At 43.5% G+C, this 12,683-nt stretch overlaps 1 protein-coding gene across 8 annotated transcripts in view; it reads right to left on the reverse strand.

Annotated features, from left to right (window-relative positions):
* NCKAP5 (NCK-associated protein 5) overlaps nucleotides 1-12,683 on the reverse strand; it is a 1,206,846-nt gene that overhangs the window by 1,092,105 nt on the left and 102,058 nt on the right. For 4 of the 8 annotated variants that reach the window (XM_010853620.1, XM_010853618.1, XM_010853629.1 and 1 more), the window contains exon 1: nucleotides 1,339-1,616. The exons of the other annotated variants lie outside the window; for them this stretch is intronic. The gene's annotated coding sequence lies outside the window, so the exon portion shown is untranslated. Of the gene's footprint in view, nucleotides 1-1,338; nucleotides 1,617-12,683 lie in introns of those variants that run through there. 8 annotated transcript variants of the gene reach the window in all.

Raw genomic sequence — 12,683 nt, forward strand, 5'->3', positions numbered from 1 at the left:
TGTATATATATATATATATATATAACTGAGTCACTTTGCTATATAGCAGAAATTAACATTGTAAATCAAATACACTTCAATAAATTAAAAAAAAAATGTCCAAGAGAGTGTGCTCTGATGGAAAAAATTGGAGCTGACAAACATGCACGAGGAGGCTGCCCATATCAGAATTCCACTGAAAACTGTAGGATATTTTAGGAGCTTTTGGGCACTGACTTTTTCAATTCTGAGACCAGAGAAAAAGGGAAAGGCTGTCACTGCTCTTGTGGGCTGGTGACAGAGCTGCTGAACTGAGGACCAGCCAGGTCTCCTGGATCAAGTCATGGGGCTCACGTGCAGGAGGTAAGAGGCTAACAGCCACTTGCCAATCCATGTGGCAGGGCTGTCAGGACTGGATGGCAGGCATCAGCCAGAATGTGCTACTGATTACAAGCAGCTGAACCGCAGGCGCTCAGGTGCAAACCCTGCATCTGGAAGCATGCAGCCGAAAGACAAATCCACGTGGCTCTGATGCAGTGCTTCCAGGCAGCGCCTGGCAGCCGTAATGAGAGGGAGCTCTGGTCCAGGCTGGCGGTACACAGAGCCCACCCTTCCAATTCCCCAAAGAATGTGTTCAGAGAGTTTGAAAGAGTTGGAGGAAAGTGAAAGCAAGGATGTGGGTCTCCCATCCCCACAGAGCTGAGTGTCAAAGTTTGACTTTTTCAGTAGCACCTTCATTCAGGTTCCCATCTCTGAGGGCAAGTCAGAACAGCGAACATTTCTCCAGATACCTAAAGGGAAGAAATCCAGATAGAAATGGTTTCCATTGCAAAACATTTGTCTAGAGGTTCATATTCCCTCAGAATGAATGAGTTTGTGCGTGTTTGGAAGGAGGGTGTAATCAAGAAGAGAAGTAGACATTGAACACACACACATTAAAATCTATAAACCACAGAAAGAATCAGAGAATAAAAACAATTGTGTGTTTTCCTTTCCAACACAAACAGTTAATTAAAAATCAGTCTTTACAGTTTTCTACTAAAATTCCTAGGTCAAGCTAATAGTTTTCTGTATGGTTGGTTGCTTCTCATTAAAAAAAAAAAAATTCCAACCTCCCTGCAGAGGCAAATGAGTATCAGGAACTCAGTATCTTGTTATCAGCTACGTGCAAGTTCTCTGCACCTACCCCATCAACTTCAGTGCACTGTAATTACTACTTGAAACAAATGCATTCTTGTTGCGGCAGCGAGAGAGCCCAGAGAAATACAAACACCTCATCATCTCACTTTAAAAGCAAAGCAAGCCATATAAATACGAAAAACTGTTACAAGAGTTTTAAAACAATTCCAACAGTCTTACTTGTCGTCAGCTCTGCAGTCAACACATCTCACAGCCCTGGAGACAAACACAGGAACTGCAACTCTCTCCAGTTAAACATTTCCTCCCGAGTTGATCCTCTGTTTATTTGTGAAGCCTGAAAAGGCTGGGCGCAGAGAACACGCCAGTTTTCCTGAACAGCCAAAGCAGCAGCAAAAGTTGCTACCGCGAATTCAGAGCAAGTTTGCCGAGAGTCGGCTGCTCCCCCGGCTGCGGCTCCGTGGTTGCTCTGAGCTTGTAAATACAAGCTCCGTGGACAAAGTCCCACATGACATCACTGGCAGCTGCTTATTGTTGAGTCTTTATTAACTGACTGTCAAAAAGAAAGGAGGGGGTGGGGAGCAAGAGTATCTTTTCTGCAACAAAATCGGCATCTCGGAGCGGATTCCGGTGATGCAAGCGTAAATAATTCCATTGATTCAAATTTTCAGGAGCCTGGTTTCCCTCAGGTCAGATCCTTTCTTCTGAGAAAGGCAGAGAATCACCTCCTCCGACTGACGCTGGCTAAGCTGAAGCCATGAGGGAGCCAGTGGGCCCCTGACAAGTTGTTACCCACCTGTTTCCAGTCAGCTTCAGAGTTTGATGATTCATGAGTAAATGAATATTAGTTACGTCTTATATTGCCTAACTGTGTAACAACAACATAATGATTACTTATATCTTATATTGCCTAACAACTTTTACTGTGACATATATACGTATGTATATATGCATATATATATATATACACCTCCTTGAGTGATACGTGTGTGTGTGTGTGTACCTGGCTGACTTTTTTTTCCTAGATGGCTTGTCCTAGCAAAGATGAAACTCTTCAGGTATACTATAAAGTTTTTCAACTTGGGGGTAGGACTCCCTGAAATGTACCCCAAATTATGTATATGCAAATCAGGGCATTCTATTCTGAGAAAGGCTTCTTCAGATTCCTAATCACCTTCCTACACCACTCTCATCACACCAAAAATCAAATCAAAAAATCATCTCTGCCAAGTATCTCTAATTATCTCAAGAAGTACTATAAGCCCCACCCACTTCCAATTTGCAAGATAAAAATGAGTGCCTCCCCTGCTATTTGCTCTCTCAAGGAATCTCCCTTCTTCTGTGAACTGATTCGTACTGGTGGTTTCTATGGTTTTTCTCCCCCAACCCCAACCTGAGAAATCCACAAACCCTATATCACATCCCTGCCATGAAGCTGGGACACCCTAGCCCACTGTTTTCCTTCCTTCCTCTGAACTGCTTATAATGATGCTGACTATTTATATTTATTTGCTGCTTTTTATATACTGATATATTTTTAGCTTGTTTTTTGCCATCTGTGTTTCTGTCTCCCCAAGCACTTTGAAAGGTCTTTGAGGGCAGCCACTGTGTGATTTGTTTATACCCATACCTCCTGCCATCATGAATCTTAAGCAGAAATGGGGGGAGGAGGACTTTGAGGGCCAAGGCAGGAACAAGGTTAGCAGAGCCCATGGAATGGGATGTATGTTTAGATAAGCACTCTCCCTGCCCTTGGAAAATAATTAACTTGCACCCCCCTGTTACCATGTGAGTGGATGCTCTTTGCCACTTCCAAAAACTGTTTTTTCAAAGAGCACTGATTATTATTGATTTGGTACGGTATTAAGGTCCCCAAATAGTTCACTTTCATGTAGGAATCGGTTAAAGATAGTACCTATTTTATATGCTACTTACAGGTTTAAATAAACTCTATTTATGGAAAGCAAATTAGAAGTACCTAAAGTTTTTTAAGTACAAACACTGACACCCAACAATTCCTCTTTTCCAAAGTGACCCCACACATATGCTCACAAAAGAGCCTAAGGATATAAGCTCAATAATGTTCTTTGCAACATTCTTTGTAAGCCAATAAAGTAGACACACCATAAATATTCATTAATATGAGAAAAGATAAGTCACACAAATTGTGGTACATGTATAGTAGGAAAAAAAAAACTTAGAAGAGGTTGAAAAAATTGAGCTAACAGCGCATATACTGACATGGAAAGAAGTAGGTAGCTTATTGACTGAATACAGAAAATCATTGCATATGATAGGAAGAATTATGCAGATTATCAGCAGTGGTTATCTCTGGGGAATTTTTCTGTGTCATTTGACTTTTTTTAAAAAATGAATGTGTTCCACTTTTGTTACTTAAAAAATAATAAAAGTAAATATATGATTGTGCAATTTTCAAAATAAATCATAAAGAAAAACCTAGCTATTCCTTCAACAAATGTCTGGCATATAGTAGGTGTTTAATAAAGATCTAGTGATCGGTTGCAGACCTGTGACATGTCTATTAGGATACAGCAGTATGGGGGATGGATTGGGATAACAAAGGAGAACAGGCACTGGGCTTTTATTCTTGATGGAATGCCCGACCTCCTTTCCTTTACATTTAAGGACTAATTTGAAAACCTCTTGGACTCTGTCCACTTTAAGAAATGATTAAAGTTAAGTGCTCAGAGCATAAAGTGCTGACCTTTCCGTTGTGCAACTGTTGTTTGACAAATGGAGTTTTAAGGTAAGACAAGCAAGAACCGCTTTGGTTCAGTTCACTGATTGCCAGCAAGCTCTGGAGGGAAACTCAGGAACCTGGTAAGGACACAGGTTTGCCCAGATCCTTGTCATGGCTGGTGTAACATTAAGGAACTCTCCAGTGAGGGAGGTTAGGAAAGTCTAATGTACACAGTCTTCGGGGCTTTATTACAAGGGGGCTCGGGACTTTGAAAAAGTCAGTGGTCAGGAGTTATGATGCCCAACACAGCTCTGTCTCCCCTACATACAGCCTCCAGGCCTCCATAGTAGAATGTAACAAAGATAAGCTATATATTAGATACTACATTTTTCTTTAAGGAAAAAAATACCAGTAAAAAAATCACTGAAGATTTCCTCCAAGGTAAGATAGATTTCCCAAAGCACTATTTCCATTCCTCTAGAGAAAACATACTGGAGCCTTATCTTACTTTCTAGTGAGAAGATGCCTTATGTCTGTAATCATTTCAAGAAAAAAATGAAAGCACAGCCATATTTCATACTTTTTTTTTATGATCTATTCATCCACATATCTTAGGATTCTGAGGGCTGATTCTACTTAAAAGCACATTTGGAGCCCCTTGAGTGTGATAGGGTCACACTTTCCCAACTGAGAGTTAAAAACAAGCATTTAACTTGACTTACAATTCAGGATTCCCTGAATTGTAATTGTACCAGTCTTCCCTGGTAGCTCAGACAGTAGAGAATCCATCCCACAATGCAGAAGACCTGGGTTTGACTCCTGGGCCAGGGATATCTCCTGGAGAAGGGAATGGCAACCCACTCCAGTATTTTTGCCTGGAGAATCCCATGAACAGAGGAGCCTAGCAGGCTACAGTCCATGGGGTTGTAGAGTCGGACACAACTGAGCGACTAACACTTTCACAATTCAGGATAAAAACAAATAAGGGAAAAGGGAGTGGGCAGGGCTTGCTTCCCCACCTTGACCAGGTGATCATTAACACTGCTGCCAAAATTACTTCCACCTGCTGAGATGCTTGGCCCGGCTCCCCTTCCAGTGCCTTCTAGTTCTTCATTCAGGCAATTTCCTCTCTCTCCATCAGGCTGCTCTCCCTGGTGGGGAACGGCTGGGCAGTTACAACAGGTATATATGTGTCTCTTCACCTGTTCATTATTTTAAAGTGTTATGCTGTATTCTTCATGTTTAAGTGTTTTCTGTCTTAAACTGGAAAGTCGGAGATGGTAATCATATCTGCAAGATGTGAATCATAGCCAAGACCTGCTTTGGAGGTGCTTGCTGGTGATGGCAACTATCAAGACTGTCCTCAGATACAGTTTCTACCTCCAGGATCTAATCCCCCCTCTACCTTGGGCTTCCCTGGTGGCTCAGTAGTAAAGAATCTGCCTGTCAATGCAGGAGATGTGGGTTTGATCCCTGGGTCTGGAAGATCCCCTGAAGAAGAAAATGGCAACTCACTCTGGTCCTCTTGCCTGGGAAATTCCATGGTGGGCTACAGACCATAAGGTTGCAAAGGTCAGACACAACTGAGCACACATGCATCTACCCTTCTCATCCTGATAAACACGTATAACTACTGCCATTTATTAAGGATGGATATGTGCCATTTGCTTTAAATACATCATCCAGTTTAAAATATCCTAGTGAGTTACATACTTTCATTACCTGTTCCCTTTTACAACCAAGGAAACTGAGGCTCAGAGAGAGATGTTACTGAAGTGATTTGACTCTAATCACACAGATAATAATTTCCACCATTTCAACTCTGCCTGACCTTCCAGTGTCCTGGGGAATGCCTAGAATCCCTAGATCCCTCTGAGGATTATAAACATTGAAAAGAGAGTTGTTAAACCAATATGAATAATGGCAACTTGGATTAAAAGCACGTAGTCATCATTATGGGCTTCCCAGGTGGCACTAGTGGTAAAGAACCCGCCCGCCAATGCAGGGGACATAAGAGATATGGGTTTGATCCCTGGGTCAGGAAGATCCCTTGGAGGAGGGCATGGCAATCCACTCCAGTACTCTTGCCTGGCAAATCCCCATGTACAGAGGAGCCTGCCAGGCTACAGTCCATAGGGTTGTAAACAGTTCATACAACTGAGCCACTTAGCATGCACACACTCAGAGCCTTCATTACTCAGTTCTGAATTCTATATACAGATAGATGGCAGTGACCTTCAGACTTCAGTCTTGAACTAGTGTGATACTGCTGCTTTCTATAGCCCAGGCCCTCTGCTTACCTCTAAGAGGAGATGTATTATAGGCCTCAAAGACCATAGGACTCATTTCCCAGGGCTTAGTCCCACAGTATCATGATGGAGTAAGTGTTCCATGCCCTTGGAGATGCACAAGATCCAGATACAGGAAGGAGAAAATATTGGAGGCAGGCATTTCATCATGTTTACAGCCTGTTTCCCTTCATGTTGAGAACCTTCAGTAACTCTGGTTCCTTTGCTTATGGTGGTGGTAATGGTTCTACCAGAGCTTAAGAAACAGCCTGTGGCCAGCGAGTCTGCCCTATAAAAGTTAACAGGATCAGAAATAGGAAGCAGAGATGTGAGGAGGAGTAACACAGGAACACTCCAGCATTTCCTAAACAAATAACCATGGTTTTGAAGAGTACAAGTCCCTGGGGGCCTGAAAATCAGCATATTTAGAAAGTGATCCACATCATTCTCATGCATGTGGACCTCCGATTGTATTTTAAGAAACACTGTTTATACCAAGAGAAGTAAATATATGACCCTTTCATCTAAGATCAGACATTGATAAAGATCAGGGCCATGTTTCCCCAGAATGAGCACTGGGATCAAACAGTAAATTCCTGGTAACTCTCACCAACAATAGATCACACCTTACACAAAGTTGGGGGACCATGGGCAACTTGGAAAACACACAGCAGGTGTCACAGGGATGGTCCCCGACATGTCATTGGATAAAGTCATTCACAGGCTTTTCTCACTGCTGATGTCACCACCATCCCCCATACATAAATCCAACAAAAACAAGAGTAAACCATAAAGTGTGAAGTCCAACAAAGTTCAGATTACTCCCATAACGGAAGCTTAGATGCATTCGTGATAGATCACTTTTCACGCCTAGAAATGCTTTTTTTCCTTTTTCAATGGGAGAGAGGGGGCCGCTTGCCGGTGCTCTCAACACATAGGCAGCCTATTTATTAGGTCGTTGACACCCTTGGGACACCAGGAGCCTTTGCATGTGATAGGGTAGATGCCCCTTGAAAGAGGAGGTAGAGGGAAGAGATTTAAAAAAATTGAGCATCTATGACAATTGACCTGTGACTCGCAGTGGAAATGGGGTGCTACTCCCCTCCCCCAATACATGTGCCTTCACCAGCTCGTGCTCCAGGCCCAAGCCCAGGAGGTACAGCAAGGGTTAATGCTCCCTAAGGTGCTGGAGGCTCTGATGAAAGGCCTGTGTGTAAGCGTAAAGTACCACCTCAGAAGCTGAAGGATTTGATTTCAGCTTCTTCACTGTGATGTTGACAGTGCATACTGTGAGTCTGACATTTTCAACTACTTTGCAGGACCCAGATAAAAAGGGCTGGGTGAGAGTCTGTGAGGGTAAGGAGGGGGCCATAACCCTCCCCAACCTTGATTTTATACAAATCAGTGCACAGCATTAAAGTCTGCAATTGCAAGCCATGTGCAGCGGTGCTGCTTCAGAGATTTGTGTAAATTCAGTAAACTGGGAGATGCACATTGCATTCCTTCTAACCTGAGAACTGAGTCTTTATGAAACCAGAACCCACGGGAGGCCTCAGGGACACAACTGTCTGTAAAGTGAGAGTATTTTGTGGTCTGTGGTGATTGTCTAAAGAAAAAGGCCCTGAGTTCAATTTTCACCAGCTATGGAGAGGCCATTACAATCAGAGATAAGCTCTCAGGAAAGGAAGGGGATGGGGACAGCCACTGGCTTTCCCAGCTCGATGCCTGCCACCAGGATTACTGGGTGATTAATGTCTTTGATAAAACCTGCCCTGAATGGCATTGACAGTAAGATCCCTGTGGTTCCTGAAACCTGGGGCTCTGGCACATACTAGCCCTGCTCCCATCTCATCTTACCAGCCCTGGACATTAGCCAGGGATGGGACACAAGGCCTAGAGGAAAGGCTGTTAACAGCTAGGATGCCCAGGAAGAAGGTGCCCCAGAGGAGAGGTAAGGTGGGTCCCCAGGGGACAATGCCCAGGCTTGGAAACCCCTGCCTACTTTTGCCCAAAATGTCAGCAGAGCCCTGGATTGCTTGGGCCAGCTCAACAGGCCCCAGCGTTCCTCCTTTCATGCTGATGAAGCCTCTTACGTTGAAAAGACAAAAGAGGGGACTGTGGTAGGGAAAGTGGGTTCAGGGGTGTGCTGGAGGGGAGGACTAGAGGAGGGGTATGCCTCTTCTTTCCTCCTTTTAGTTTCCTTTGGAAGTGCACACACACACATACACAGCCAGGAGTTCTTTTTTCTGGTAGCCTAATATTTTAGGCCCCAGAAACACCTTATTTTTGTGGCAAATATTCCTCAAAGGCCCATTAGAAAGCATGCCTTACAGATCAACGAGAGAGGCAGCCATCTCTGTAGCGTGTCCCCAACTAAACAGTCCTGGGAAGTCAACAGCAAGGGCAGAGACTCAGGGGTGGGGGCACGAGAGAGCAACAAGCTCAGGTGTGAAGAACACCTGTGGAAACCCAGGCCCACACTGCAGGGGATGCGGTGAACAGGCTGGGCCCCAGGTAGCATGGCCAGGTCCAGGACAGACCTGGGAAGCAGTGGTCATCATGCAAGCAGCCAGGGTGCACATTTGGCCTCTTCACCACCCTCTTTGCTGCCGAAAGTCGGTGCCTCTTCTTTCCTCACATGCCCAGACAAAGCTTACTGTGGTGTGGAGATATGACCTTTTGTTCAGGAAACTGTGGTATTAAAAGCCTATGTAGGGAATTCCCCAGTGGCCCAGTGGTTGGAATGCCGCACTTTCAGTGACAAGGGCCAGGGTTCAATCCCCGATCAGGGAACTAAGATTCTGCAAGCAGCGTGGCCAAAAAAAAAAAAAAAAAAATTTAAATTAAATGTTAAAAGCCTCCATAATTCTCCTGAGAAGTCAGAAAGGCTAAGGGACTGAACTCTAAGCTCTAAGACCTTTGGAGGCAGTAAAGCCCTCAGCTCTGTCATCACTGCTCTTTTAGATTTTACACCTTATGTAAATCCAGGGGAACTGATTTAAAACAGATTAAGCCTTTTCCAGGTACAATAATCTATTTTGAAACCTAAAAATCTGCTGGTGAGGAAATTATTTTAAAGCAGAGGCTATTAACAAAGGAGAATAACGATTCCATTTATTGGTTATCACTTCTTATTTTGACAAATTGTAGTAATGCCAATCCTATTGATCAAGGTCACGAGATGCTATTGTTAGGTTAGAAACCACCTAAGAATATAGCTAATGCCTTTAGAATAAATATAAAAATGATGTTACTGACCTATTGAAAAGCACAGGGAACTACACTTAATATCTTATAACGGAAAAGTGAAAAAAGAACATATGTGTGTATGTATATATATATGTGTGTGTGTGTGTATAATACACACACACATATGTATATGTATAAGTATGAATCAATATTGCATGAATCATTTTTCTATACATTTGAACCTAACACAACATTGCAAATTAACTATACTTCAATAAAAAGATAAATTCTTTGTTTTCTAAGACGAGTGTAGTCAATATAATAAGGAGCCTTGGGAATGTTATTTTAGCAATAGGACACTTTTGAAATGAAATCTTGGGCAGAATTTAGTGACATACAACAGTTCAGAGCGTAGTGTCCCTGGAGAGGTCCTACAGCCCATCCTGCCAGCCCTCCCAACTCCCACCTGCAGAAAAGAGAAGAGAGAAAACATACATTTTACAGGTGGGGCTGGATGAATTGAGCTAAATGAAATCATGCTTTCCCCGTTTACTTCATCCTATATTGGACCTCTGCCCTCTGAGCTCCTTGGCCCCGTACCCTCAGCATCACCCAGTTTGGTACTTAATGATGCACAGCAAGGACCTGTGTGTTCACATTTGCCTTCTGCAGGAAGCTCTTAGCTCCCAGATTGTCGTCATCCTGATGCAGAGACCATGTTTCTATGTGTCAGTAGTTCGCTCTGTGCCAGCCTGGTACTAGGCATGCACAAGCTGTTTGTTCCAGTTAGAGAAGGAGACTTAAAGTCACTGGAGGCCTAAAAGTTAGCAGGTAGGAAGATTGATCCAACTTGGGATGCTAGTGACAGGCTTGAATGGGAGGTGGGGTGGCGGGGATGTGGGCATCAGAGTCTCAGATAAGGAAACCTGACTGTCTTTCTTCTTTGTCTTCTTCCTTTTCCTTCTTCAACACCCTCTTCGAAATCATATGTCAGATGCATATGATCATTTCCACCTATTTCCCCAAGATGCAATCAGCATCACTTAATAATGGTGAACAATATGTTGAAAGTCCAGAGAAAATAATACATTATCGTCTAACAAATGTCATATGAACTTGAGGGCTACATGGAAGCACCAATCTTCAAAATCACTATCTTTTAATTTGCAATTGTATTTGCTCATTTACCCATTGAGTCATTCACAAAACATTACATGAAGCAGTTTACAGTGTACACAGCAAATCTTCACTGAGCACCTCCTGAATTCCAGGCTCTATTTTATTTTGGAATCTGAGCAGCTATGAACACTCATAGAACATTCCTTGGATTTCTACTGATTGGGAGATATAATGGAAAAATACACTTAAAAAGATATTTCAATCCCTATTTTCATAAAAATAAAATCAACCTGTAGAGGCACTGCTCTAAGGCCCAGAGAGAATAACTGAGATTGTGTGTTAGAGAAGTGAAGGCAACCCGACAATAAAATACAGGGAGGGGAGCATGATGTACCAGCGTCTGGATACAAAGAACTAGTTCCTGGGGGAGCCCAGTTCTTCACTGGAGATGTAATTGTTGACTGAGTGTGAACTATGGTCTGTATGAGGTCAGAAAGTCCAAAGGTCACAATTAGTGAAGCATAACAGCTTATCAGTCTTTCCTGGAACACATTACATAGTTTGGAAACAAAGTAAGTAGGTCTTGCTCTCATTTCAATGCAGAGACAACATGCTTCCAGCAAACTTTTTGGGTCTTGGAAGCAACCCCTACAAATGTACTCTCCAAAGCAGGTAAAAGCATGCCCCACCCCCACTCCCACACCCAAACTTCCAAACCACCCCTACAACACATCCAGTCCTAGGAGAAACTCATTCCTTCTGGAGGGGAGAAGTATGGATATGTCAGAGGGTAGAAGTGGGCTTGTCACTAACTTTGAATAACATATCACCCCTCTGGTGAGCGAGTAGGAGGAAAGAAGGAAAGGATATTCCAGAATATGTGAGGTGAGGACAAGTGCAGAGAGAGGGGTGTTCCATGATACACATGGGCACGGGAGCACCCTGATCCGAACCAAAGACACTGGCTTAGGACCTAGCCCGAACCCTCTGACACTGTAAGTATCTCGGTGCATTATGACACTTAGCTCTGGTTTGCATTTTAGATTTATTCCCTATTTTACTATTCTTTCCCAGTCCTCAGCAGTTTGTTCCAAATCATTTTCTCTTTTAATTCATTGCCCTCATGTTCCATTTCCTCTTGATCTGTATTTATGAGCTGCCAAGTCCACGTGAGGCACTGTAAGAACCATCAATAATGTGTCTGTTCCCTGTCACTCTAAACAGAAAAATGCTTTCCCATGGTTTCCCAACCCTCTGCCCTTGCGTTATTCCATGGCTTCAGTTTTAACTCCATGAGGTAGTTTGGAAAACAGCTGGTATCAACCCACTTAGGACAAAAGTTTAATACTAAAAGACAAGCATCCTGGGAAACCCCTTAGTCCAGGCAAAAGAGGATTGATTACTGTAAACCCACCAGTTTCTATTAGCAACTTCCCTGGTGGCTTCCCAAGCTTCCCTGGTAGCTCAGATGGTAAAGAATCTCTCTGCAGTGCAGGAGATCTGGGTTTGATTCCTGGGTCAGGAAGATCCCTGTAAAAGGGAATGCCAACCCACTCCTATATTCTTGCCTGGAAAATCCCATGGCAGAGGAGCCCAGCTAGTGGGCCACAAAGAGTCAGATCAGTCACTCAGTCGTGTCTGACTCTTTGCGACCCCATGAATCGCAGCATGCCAGGCCTCCCTGTCCATCACCAACTCCCGGAGTTCACTGAGACTCATGTCCATCGAGTCAGTGATGCCATCCAGCCATCTCATCCTCTGTCGTCCCCTTCTCCTCTTACCCTCAATCCCTCCCAGCATCAAAGTCTTTTCCAATGAGTCAACTCTTCGCATGAGGTGGCCAAAGTACTGGAGTTTCAGCTTTAGCATCATTCCTTCCAAAGAAATCCAGCGCTGATCTCCTTCAGAATGGACTGGTTGGATCTCCTTGCAGTCCAACCTCAAGAGTCTTCTCCAACACCACAGTTCAAAAGCATCAATTCTTCAGCGCTCAGCCTTCTTCACAGTCCAACTCTCACATCCATACAAGACCACAGGAAAAACCATAGCCTTGACTAGATGAACCTTTTTTGGCAAAGTAATGTCTCTGCTTTTGAATATGCTATCTAGGTTGGTCATAACTTTCCTTCCAAGGAGTAAGTGTTTTTTAATTTCATGGCTGCAGTCACCATCTGCAGTGATTTGGGAGCCCAGAAAAATAAAGTCTGACACTGTTTCCACTGTTTCCCCATCTATTTCCCATGAAGTGATGGGACCGGATGCCATGATTT

The sequence above is a fragment of the Bison bison genome, unplaced genomic scaffold (genome assembly GCF_000754665.1).
Source record: "Bison bison bison isolate TAMUID 2011002044 unplaced genomic scaffold, Bison_UMD1.0 scf7180017864330, whole genome shotgun sequence".
Lineage (NCBI taxonomy): Eukaryota > Metazoa > Chordata > Mammalia > Artiodactyla > Bovidae > Bison > Bison bison.